The following is a 10735-nucleotide window of genomic DNA, read 5'->3' on the forward strand; positions in this document are numbered from 1 at the left end:
CTACCTTAATGTCATAACTTTCTGAGTAAGCATTGAATTTTGGATGAAATTTGTTCCCGTCTAAATTTAATGGACTTCTAAATTTCTTTATAAAATGCTAAAATGGAATTCATCTTCCCTAATGATAATAATCTTAAAACATAATTATTAAAACACATGGTATATCTAGGTTTGCCAGTCTCCTAGGTAGTAAAAGGAGAGGAATAAGCACTTTTGAGGAACAGTTCATCCTGTCCTAAGATATGTAAGACATTACCCTATGTCTTTCTGCTTCACTTCAGCATTTTTTTCCTATTTTACAAACTGCTGAAAAAGTAATTGGAATCAGTTTTGGCTTGGTGAAGCATGAGCATCCTACAACATGTTTTGAAATTCTATTTTTTATTTTGTTTTAATAATCATATACCTAATATTTGTATTAAATGCAATGAAATCTGAAATCATCTTGAGAGGTCCATTGATGATGTCTTTGAGACTATGGCACAGAAGAGTATTCTTGAAGTGATTGCATTTTGCCTTATGTCACACTATCACACAAAATGAAAGATTCATCACTCTAATGAAGGTGGTCCAATGGAGAATGCATTTAGCTAATCATAATTCAGGAATCTAATTGCCTATGGGCACATGAGTGAAAGTGGAAGAGTCAGTAATGCAAATAGTCTTCTGGTGGTGGGATGACACGTCTAATGTTAAATGACTGGGAATTTACCTTCTTAACAGATCAAGAGTAAGGTCTAAAAACATAGGAATCATGGCATAAGCAACTTTGAAATAATATTTCCAACGTAAGTTCTGTTCCCACAGTACTTTAAAAAATAGAGCAAAAAACTTGCCATTGGTGTGAATAGGATTGTATGTGCCTGTTAATGTGTGGATTTCCCTCATATTCATCTTTCAAGACCGGCCATCTTTTTTGGGGGCGGGGAGGGGAGAGCACCAAACTGTAATTCATGGATCACATGAACTCTTATTTGGCTATATTTGTCTACACCAAAAGTAAAACTTTTCCCACAGCTCATGTCAGGATTAAAAAAAAAAAAAAATATTCCTGCTGCAAACTTTTCTGATGTTACAATAAAAATGACAGCAGTGATGGGCATTTGTTTTAATTCTATGCAATTATAAAAGCCTAGAAAATTTGACAAAAATGAAAACCATGTCTCACAGCTTCTGATATAGCTGTTATTTCATTTCAATGCAGTTTAAGTCCTATGCATGATGAAATTTTCTTACCATGCCTGCAGAGATTGCTGAAGGGACCAGTCCAACACAGCTGAAATAAATACTGATGGAAATTATGGAAGTTCTCTAATCTTTAAAGATATGAAGTAATTTACATGTAAGTTCAATAGTCATTGACAATTTCAGGTAAGGACTTAGCTTTAATCAACACTGGTGAAATAGTCAAGACCTTATTTCCATGTCAGGGGGATATTTTCTGAAACAGTAATGGACCTATCTAGAAGTCATGAGCAGATAAAACCTTGTCATAATTAACCCTTTCCAGCCATTCCTTCTTCATATTAACCCAACAACACTCCAGTAAATACTGACATATTAGACAGTGTAATATGGAGCTACATTCCTGGCACAATCTCATTAATACTTTTTTGCTTAACTTCTAAAACAATGCAGTTATTAATTTTTTTCAATACAGGTGTCTTGGGGTGACTTTATGATGTGTATCCCATATCACTGCCCTATGCCCAGAAATTAATTCTTGTGCCTTTCTATGCCTCTAAACTGAGCCTGAGAGGGGGAAGGAAAAACTGAGCAAAACTTTTTCAAAGCAGTTTGCAGCTTGTTCAAGGTCACACAGAGATAGCGTTTGTTTTCCAGCTGGGGCAGGGGAGGGAGGAGGCACCCGGCTTGCGGCTGCCGGGTCAGTTTCTGGCCAGTTGTTCAGTTTCTTTTTCTCCAGAGAGAGACTGAGAGTTGAACTTTTTTCTTCCCCTGGAATTTTGGATTTTCTCTCTTTTCTACTAGACTACTTCAGTATCAGAGCACATCGGGAGGACTTTCCACCGAGTGCAGAGGGCCTGGCCCTGGCCCAAGCCCCAGCTCCGAGGAGACCAAAGGGGGGACTCGAACACTTTCCCAGGTTTTTTCCTTCACAGCGAAATTTTATTATTTAGCATTATCATCCTTTTCCCTTGTGTTTGTTAAATAAATAGTTTTTATCTCCTTCACTTTCCTTCGAGGAAAATTTATTTTTCCTGAACCTGGTGGGGGAGGGGTGGTGACCGGCCTTCTCTCAGAGGATATATTTCTAAATTTGGCCAAACCGGCACAACAGGTACATACAATTTTTATATTATACATGGTGTATGTATGTATGCATGTAAAGGCTATGCAATTTGATGTGATTATAATTTAATTATTAATTTCATATTAAACATGTTCAGTAAAATAAAGGAAATATTATTCTGAAATATGAATCCTGTGTGAAAAACAAATCATTAAGTATTTGAGGTGTCAGGAAGTGATTTCTTTGGTTAGTGCCAAAATTCACAGAGGCATAATAGGGTTCTTTACTCTTCTCAAAATTCCAGGTAGACCCTGTGTAGCTTCATAGCAGAAGTGATAGGAAATATAAGTGTGAAGTTTCACAGTGTCACTGAGAAGTGGAAACCTGAAGAACCTGATGGATAAAATTAATATTTTAGCACTTCAGCCTTGTCCCATGTAGAAGACTTCCGATTCAGGGGAATGCTATCAGTATATTAAAGATAATTGCTCCCCACAGACAGACATTACAATCCTCTTTCAAAATGGTCCAATTTTCTGATCTTACTGTACTTAAATGAAAAATCCTCATTACATTAATTTAACAAAGTTACACATATCTGTGTAAAATCCATCATCTTTTCTATCTTCAGTAACATACAATAAGTTCCTTTCAGAAATGTTTTGAGTGCCTGTTTTGATTTAGATTACTTTATTTATGGTTTGGAAAATGTTCAGATAAAATGTCTCTTTTTTTACACATGGAATAATCTTTTTGGTCACAGAAACAAAAAAAAATTCTTGTTTTTTGTTATAATACATATCAACACATAAACCAAGTAATATCCTACTATAAGGAATAACAACAGATTTTTTAAGTCATGTATATGTTGTTTCTATTTTTAGATATTGTGTACAGCAAAACAGTAAGCCTATTAAGTAGATTACTGGAAGTATGTACAAGCACAAATAACACCACAAATTATTGACAAATATACAGTTGTGCACACCAGTAAGTTATACTGCGCATTTATTTCTGAAGTATGCCCCAGTGTATATATTAATGACATGGAAAGAACCCTTGTATTATTAAAAGGTTTAAAGTAATCTCTTAACATGTTTGGAGGCTAAAAATACAATCATGCATAGGGTATGTATGCACACATATGTGTACGATACACGTGTAAATGAAATTGTAGACCCCAAGTTCTTAATATATAAAGATAGCAAATACATGCAGTATCTTTTAAAGGGAACCTCAGATGAATCACTGAAGGATCTAAATGTCCATCATTTTCTGGAACATTTCATTTGGAAACCCCATCAATAGCCTGAAGTTACAGAGAAGGTCTACAAAGCGCTAACAGTGAAGTAGGGTAGCTGGTAGGAGGCTACCCTAAACTGTCACAGCCGAGGGACCTGCAGATGTCTGCCATAGGACAGGAAATTATCTTCTAAAACAATTAACTCTTACAATGGAGACCAGAGAATAAAAAGATCTCTGTCACACTATTTTTATCATCATCTGCTCTCCATGATGAGAGCCTCCTAATGGATTTTATGTCCCATGAAAGCCTGAGTTCACTGTTTTTCCCAGAATATGTATTTATTCCTTACATTAAGATTTCTGGAATTCTGATTCACATGATGAATAGGAAAACATATGTAATATAATAATGAAAAACTGTTTTCAGATTCTAAAAAATATAGTTAGTTTAATAGTTTATAACTATAGGTTTTTTTGAAGTCAATTTCTATACAGGTAAAAGGTAATTTTCTTTTGAAAATCTCTTCCTAAATTTTCTACATCTTAAGCTTTACAACATTTATGCAGTGAGATATATATTCAACTAAAAATATGCCAAAGATAAGCATTCAGGTATATCTGAATTCAGTGCAATCGCATATAAGCTTTACTGATAGCACAGTAATAGTGGTTGAGCCATAAAGCTACTAAGGAAACAGTATATTTATTGACAATTTACTTTGTGAGCTTCTGATGGAGTGTGAAGGATGAGTATTTCCAATCTGATGACAAAACCACTATGTCTGATGCTGGAAAGTAAACAAAATGTAGGAGTTTTGGTTACAAATATGCATTCAGGTGGACCAAGACTTACTGTCTAAATCTACTGTAGGGAGGACGTAGCATCATCTATTTGCCAACAACTGTGTTTATATTAATTCTACGTCTCTTCCATTCCTTACCATGCTGCCTACTCATTGTATTTCAGTATTACAATATACAGAGCGCACCTTGGATTAACTGTAACAATATACACAAAGAAATACAGTCCTCCTTGCTTTCATCACAGCTACACGCAAGCTTTTATAAATCAATGCAACCTGAATCTAAAGATTTAGAGGAGATTCACATTGTGTTATTTTGACTATCCTGCTTGGGGGCAAAATTATGAGCTTAGAATTATGCAGTGTAACTTGTTTAAAGTGTCTGAGCTGGGGGCTGCTCTGTTCTAAACTAAGTCTATTTAAAAATAAACAATGACCTTATGCATGGGTCACCTTAAAATCCTAAATTCCTATATAAAGTATCAACCTATTTCTTCATTCCAAGCACACACCAGTTTCCTTGCACATCAAAAGAAGAGTGATTGGAATCTAGCATGTTGTTGCTACACTTGCTTTCAAAAATGTGGTACAGTCTGTAGCTGAAGAAAATATTCCCCTATCCTCTCCATTGTACACTAAGGACAAACCAGGTTCATCACATGCCCTCATATTTTTCTTTCAATTTTCTTTTCAGGATGTAGTTTATCTTAAATCATGTCTGGGAGTCCCTCAGGGTCATTTTTCGTTCTCTGAAGTCTGACATTTTACCTCTGTGTGATGTGCCACACCCAGTTATGTCCTTCCATGAACTGACAGATGTGACCAGGAAGAATTATCAAGGCAATGACTAGTGAGCCTGCAAAGTCTAAATACAAAACTAGTGCAGATATCACCCTAATTTCCTGAGAATGTAAGCAGAAGTGGTTGCAAGAAGCAGTATAATTGTTCTAATCATTTAATCTATTGCTTTAATCAAAGTTTCTGCTTCTAAATAGCAAGAAAATAACTTCTGTTGAATTACCTACTTAGTATCAGTGATAATACGTTAAACAATCATTGATTATCTCTCCTTAATGATGAATTATTGCATGCATTCTTGATTTTGCAACAGTTTTTGGCAAATCTCATTCAGTCCTAATGTTATAAAAGTGTATCTTTCCAAGCTTAAATGAGAATTTGAGAATTGCACTGACTATACTGTAATGATTTACAGAAACGACACAATGATTCACTGAAAAAAAAAGTGCCTTGTGTTATGCGTTTGACATGCATCTCTCCATGTACACTGAATATCCATACTTCTATGTATATTAGAAAATGTAGACATCCATGCTGCTGTGAAGGACTGCACTGAAAAAGAAAATGCACCATGTAGTTAAAAAAACCCAAGAAACTACCTCTACCATGAATTTAAAAACTCTGAAAGTGTCCTTACTCTCTCCTAAATTGTTCTCTCCACATACACACAGAGACACTCCCACGTCCCAAGATGAACAAGGAGCTTTTATGCAACAACAAGACGAACTTAGAGAGACATTTTTGAAAGCACCAAAGTGAATAAGGCCTAAAGACAAAGGGTCATGTTCTGCAATAGTTTAAAGGCATTGTTGACCCTTCCTGCCTGCCATGTATGTTTTAGGGTGCTGCTCCCTCAGAGCCTCCAGCACAAGTGTTTCAGGGGCTGGGCTCCCAACCAAGTCAGACTCAACTTTAAATCCCAACCAGATGATTTATAAACTTTATAGCTTATAAAAAGAACAATCCTAATTTCCCTTGGTTATATTTTGGCCTCGGAAATGAGTTATTGGAAAGCAGGGGGGAAACTGAAATTCTTTTAGACACCACTGTCACTGAAAAATTGCATGTGGACTACATTACTGTACTTGAAAGCTGACATGCACAGCCAAGAACCTAGCCTTAGGGACATTTGGACAACTAGAGGCAAAACTTTGCTAAGTGCCACTAGGTATCCACTGACATTTTCAGGTTATTAAGTACCTTTACAAAATCTGCCTTCTTTTGGTAATGGAAATATGTAACACTTAAGCTCTCAAGTCAAGAATTTTAGTCTTGGTGTAACCAATAAATAGTTAAACATCTCTTGTCTATTTCAGGTGGTTTTAGACCAGAGCTGCATTTCCTGGCAAATTTTGACTTTGATGGCTAGCTTGAAGTTCTACCCTCATATTATGGAGTCAACCTCCATAGCTGCTCCACAGTTCTATGTTATGCGTCCCCCATGCCCCACTGGCATTTACATGGTGTCCAGCTTGTCAAGACATTGATGGGTTGGTGATTCCAACCACCATCCTCCATCAGCTGCTCTGTCACTACAGAGGATGTCAGCCCCTGGGTCACCAATTACAGATGTGCATGACTTCCTCATATCCCTGTGATGAGCAGGGACAGTCTCCAGATTCCCTGCCACCTCTCCAAGCCTTTGGTGCAGCCCAGTGTGCATTGTTTGAGCCTCCCCTGGGATTGGACTGGAGCAGGAGTGGTCCACAGTCTCAAGAACGCACTGTGACAAGACCCAGTGAAGTGTCAGTCTTCTGGTCTGCTTCTCATGTATAGGCATGGCTCCTGGAGCACTGGAGATCCCAGCAATCTGCCAGAAGGTATGGGACAGCCAAGCCTGCTTGGGCCACAATAAGTAGCAAAGTGCCACAGGATTGACAGAAAGGAGTCTGCCATCATCACAGCCATAAGATTTCGCCTGTCTTCTGTGGAGGAATATGAATCTGTGTGAAATAAAGCATGGTCTCAGATGACTGACATAAGTAATTGAACTACATTGAAAAGGCACTGTACTGTTATTCAGAAAAATTATTCTGGCTCCTATGTTTAGACAAGAATGTTTAATCATTAAATGTATTTCTATGTGGTCATCCATTACTGATGTCAAAAATGAATGCCTGAAGTGAAACAATTCCTTCTTCTATTTGACAACTTTGAATTACTTCGTTTCTCCGCTTAAGAAAACTAAGATCAAATTCATCAGCATCCATATAATACAGACAGTGTTAATTATCTGCTGCTACTATATTGAAAACTATTTCTGTTCATAATGCTACACTAAACAGTCAATTTTGATTTATACTTTATCCAGTTCTATTAAAATCATCTTCTTAATCTTCTAGAAGTCTGTGCTTCAAGTGATTTCTGAACTGATTATGAGTTTGGAGCCCTTTCAGAATTCTTAATCCACGTACTTATCTACATATTAATTTCAAATGTTGTGAGAAACCAGATACAGGTCTTGAAATCTTGAATTCTGGGCTATGAGATATTTAAGGAAAAATGGTTGATTCAACTGGCTAGAGAAATTCTGACTCAGCAGAATTCAAGAATATAATAGAGCACATGGAATAAAAAGATTATTTTTAAAATTATTAGATTTCAATATTTGAGTGTACATTGTGTTGGTATTTGAATGGATGTGCTCTCCTCCAGCCTCACTGTTTGGTTTAGCATGTAACCTGATATACAGTAGTTATATATGTCAGTGTATAATATATGTACAAACTCCTTTACATGTCCAGTTTAGAATATTCAGTCATGTATGGATAAAAAAATTTCCATGATTTCCCCCAAAAACTGTTATGTGCTGTTTGGCCAAAAAGACAGAAAAGCTTTTCAATGGCATTTTTCTGTCTCTCTAGTTTTGTATTAAAATTGTTTATACGACATTATTTTATATTTATTCTTGTTCCTATCTCATATAATTTCCAAACAAATTCCTTTGTGGTTAGGAATTGTATTGTAGGCATCATTTAAGAGACAACACTGTAGGTTTCCGTGTGACAACGTTCTTGCTTAATGGGCTGCAGAAACAATACAATACAATAAATTAATTATGAGAAGTTACTTTTGGGAGTAGAACCCAAAGTTTCCTAAATAACTCCATTAGCTGGAGCCAGCAGTGTGTCTTTGTGATATTCAATCAATGCAGACTTCCTCTCATTGTTTCCTCTTTTCAAGCAGTGTAATTGATAACACTAGCCTTTTAACTTGATAGACTCCTTTATCTGCTGTGTATTTTGTACCCTTGCAGTTCTTCTAAGGCCCAAAAGCAATTAAAATCAGAAATAACAAGAAGTATAAGTAGCAATTTGAATATCCACATAAGTTTTATTAGCATTTCAGACATGTTAGTCTGAAAAGCTTTCTTTATCTGTGGTGCTTTCTTCTCCCTTGTTCTTTGTGGAGAAGACAGTTGGAATCTTTAGTCTCACCTGCACCTGTGTGCCGGTTAGGACAAATTTGGAGGAAAAATATCCTCTGATAGAAGTCAGGTTACAACCACCCCGCCCCCCACCAGGTTCAGGGAAAAAAATAAATTTTCCTCAGAGGAAAGTGGAAGAGATAAAACTATTTATTTAACAAACACACAGGAAAAGGATAATAATGCTAAATAATAAAACCTCTCACCGTGGAGAGAAACCTGGGAAAATTTCAGAGTCCTTCTGTAGATGTGGTCTCTCTCCTCCTCCTCGGAGCTGGGTCGTGGGCCCACCTCCAGGGCCTCGGTGGGAAATTCTCCCGATGTGCTCTGATGTTAAAACAGTCCAGACGAAGAGAAGGGGAAAAAAAATGAAGTCCCAGGAAAACAAAGTTCAACCCTCTGTCTCCCTCCGGAGCAAAGGAGCCAAAAGCTGGCTGAAAAGCAAGCAGGATGCTTCCTCCACTCTTGCTGCTGTTAGAATCAGAGGAGTGTGTGTCTGTGTCCCTGAACAACTGCTTTGAACAGTTCGCTCGGTTTTTGCCTCTCCCCCCTCTCAGGCTCAGTTTAAATGCACAGAAAGGCACAAAGTTAATTTCTGGGCATAGAGCAGCAATAGCGGATAGACATCATAAAGACACCCCAAGACGACCTGCTCACCTAAAAGGGCTAAACTGGTTCAGGGTGTTTGTCACTGTATTTCTTTAGCTTTCATCTCTAGTAGGTGCAGGAATGGAATGGAATGGAATGGAATAGAATAGAATAGAATAGAATAGAATACCCCAAGTTGGAAGGCACCCATCAGGAGCATCAAGTCCACTCCTGGCCCTGCACAAGACATCCTCAAGAATCACACCATGTGCCCAAGAGCATTGCCCAAATGCTTCTTGAACTCTGTCAGATTGGTGTTATGACCACTTCCCTGGGGAGCCTGTCCCAGTGCACAACCACCATCTTAGTGAAGAACCTTCCTCCACAGGGATGGATTTTTCCATGGTTTTTTTTACCTAGCAAGATCGGAATTTTAAGTTATCAATCATTAAATATTACCTTACTCTTCTGTACTTGCAACTAAATATATTTCAGCTACCTGTTTCCTTCTTGAAGACGAGAGAATTCTGCCTTTTCTGGTCTAGCAAGAGCAATGTCTCTTACACTGGTGGAGTTTACTGTGGTTGTATACAACATGTCTACAGGCAAGAGCATCTATCACATTAAAAAAAAACCACACAAAAAAAACAGTTTAGGCAAACCAAATTTATTCTTAAGATTCACCAGATCCTAAGACATGTTCCTTCAAACTAACTGATGGTTATCAGTTGATGGTGCACTTTTGTCTTACTTGCAATAGAAAAAACACAGATAGGCAAGTTGGGCTGAAACCTTAACTTTTAGATGGCTAAAATTACATGCGGTCCTCTTTCCTTTCTGTTCAAAGATATAAATCCAAAGTGTACTGAAGCTAATGCACTTGCAGCTGTGAAAAGTACCTACACAGCAGGGGATTTGAAAGAAAAAAATCCCAGACATTCACTCCATAAAGTTCAGCACAGGCTCTGGAATCCATTGAAATAGGAATTACTTCATCCAATGTTGTTTAAGCCCGCAAAACTTCAGAATTAAACAGCATTGGATCAAGTAAAATTTTACATTTATGGATTCAGTGGACTTGATCCAGACTTTTGATCCATCAAAATATATAAAACCAGAAAATGAGGGTTTGGATGCCTGTCTTGGAGTTCAATGTTGGTTTATTAGTACTGAAAACCATCCTACCTTTGAACTGGTTTTCATTTTAGGTAATCTCTTTTTTTCCTTTTCAGAGGTTGACCCTTAGTAATTAATAGTAATTTTCTGCTAACTAGCACACCAGTTTCATTAACTCAGCCGGAATTAATGCAATCTCTCAGTTACTTAACCTGGACCTAGCTCAAAAAGTAAAATTAGTTTAAATAACTGGATTTGTTATATATAAAAACCAGAATACAATGTTTCCTGCAGTCTAAAATTATGCATGCAGAATAGAAGGGTTTTTTTAAGAGATTAATATTGAATATCTATCACACAAAAGTGCAATTCCACCGGTAATGGAAAACTAAAAAAAATGAGTTAATTTTCAGGTGCCAGCAAGGGCCGCAAGAGAAAATACATGAGGACTGAAGAGATAAATAAAAATATCCGTTGCAAGTAATACATTTATTAAGTTAATAAATT

General features: G+C 37.0%; 1 long non-coding RNA gene across 1 annotated transcript; it reads left to right on the top strand.

Annotated features, from left to right (window-relative positions):
- Positions 1-2260: 2260 nt before the first annotated feature.
- LOC109143243 lies at positions 2261-7436 on the top strand. The gene is made up of 2 exons (XR_002043265.2): positions 2261-2299; positions 6414-7436. It is a non-coding gene; the product is annotated as an uncharacterized LOC109143243 (long non-coding RNA).
- The last annotated feature ends 3299 nt before the right edge of the window (positions 7437-10735 follow it).

The sequence above is a fragment of the Corvus cornix genome, chromosome 1A (assembly GCF_000738735.6).
Source record: "Corvus cornix cornix isolate S_Up_H32 chromosome 1A, ASM73873v5, whole genome shotgun sequence".
Lineage (NCBI taxonomy): Eukaryota > Metazoa > Chordata > Aves > Passeriformes > Corvidae > Corvus > Corvus cornix.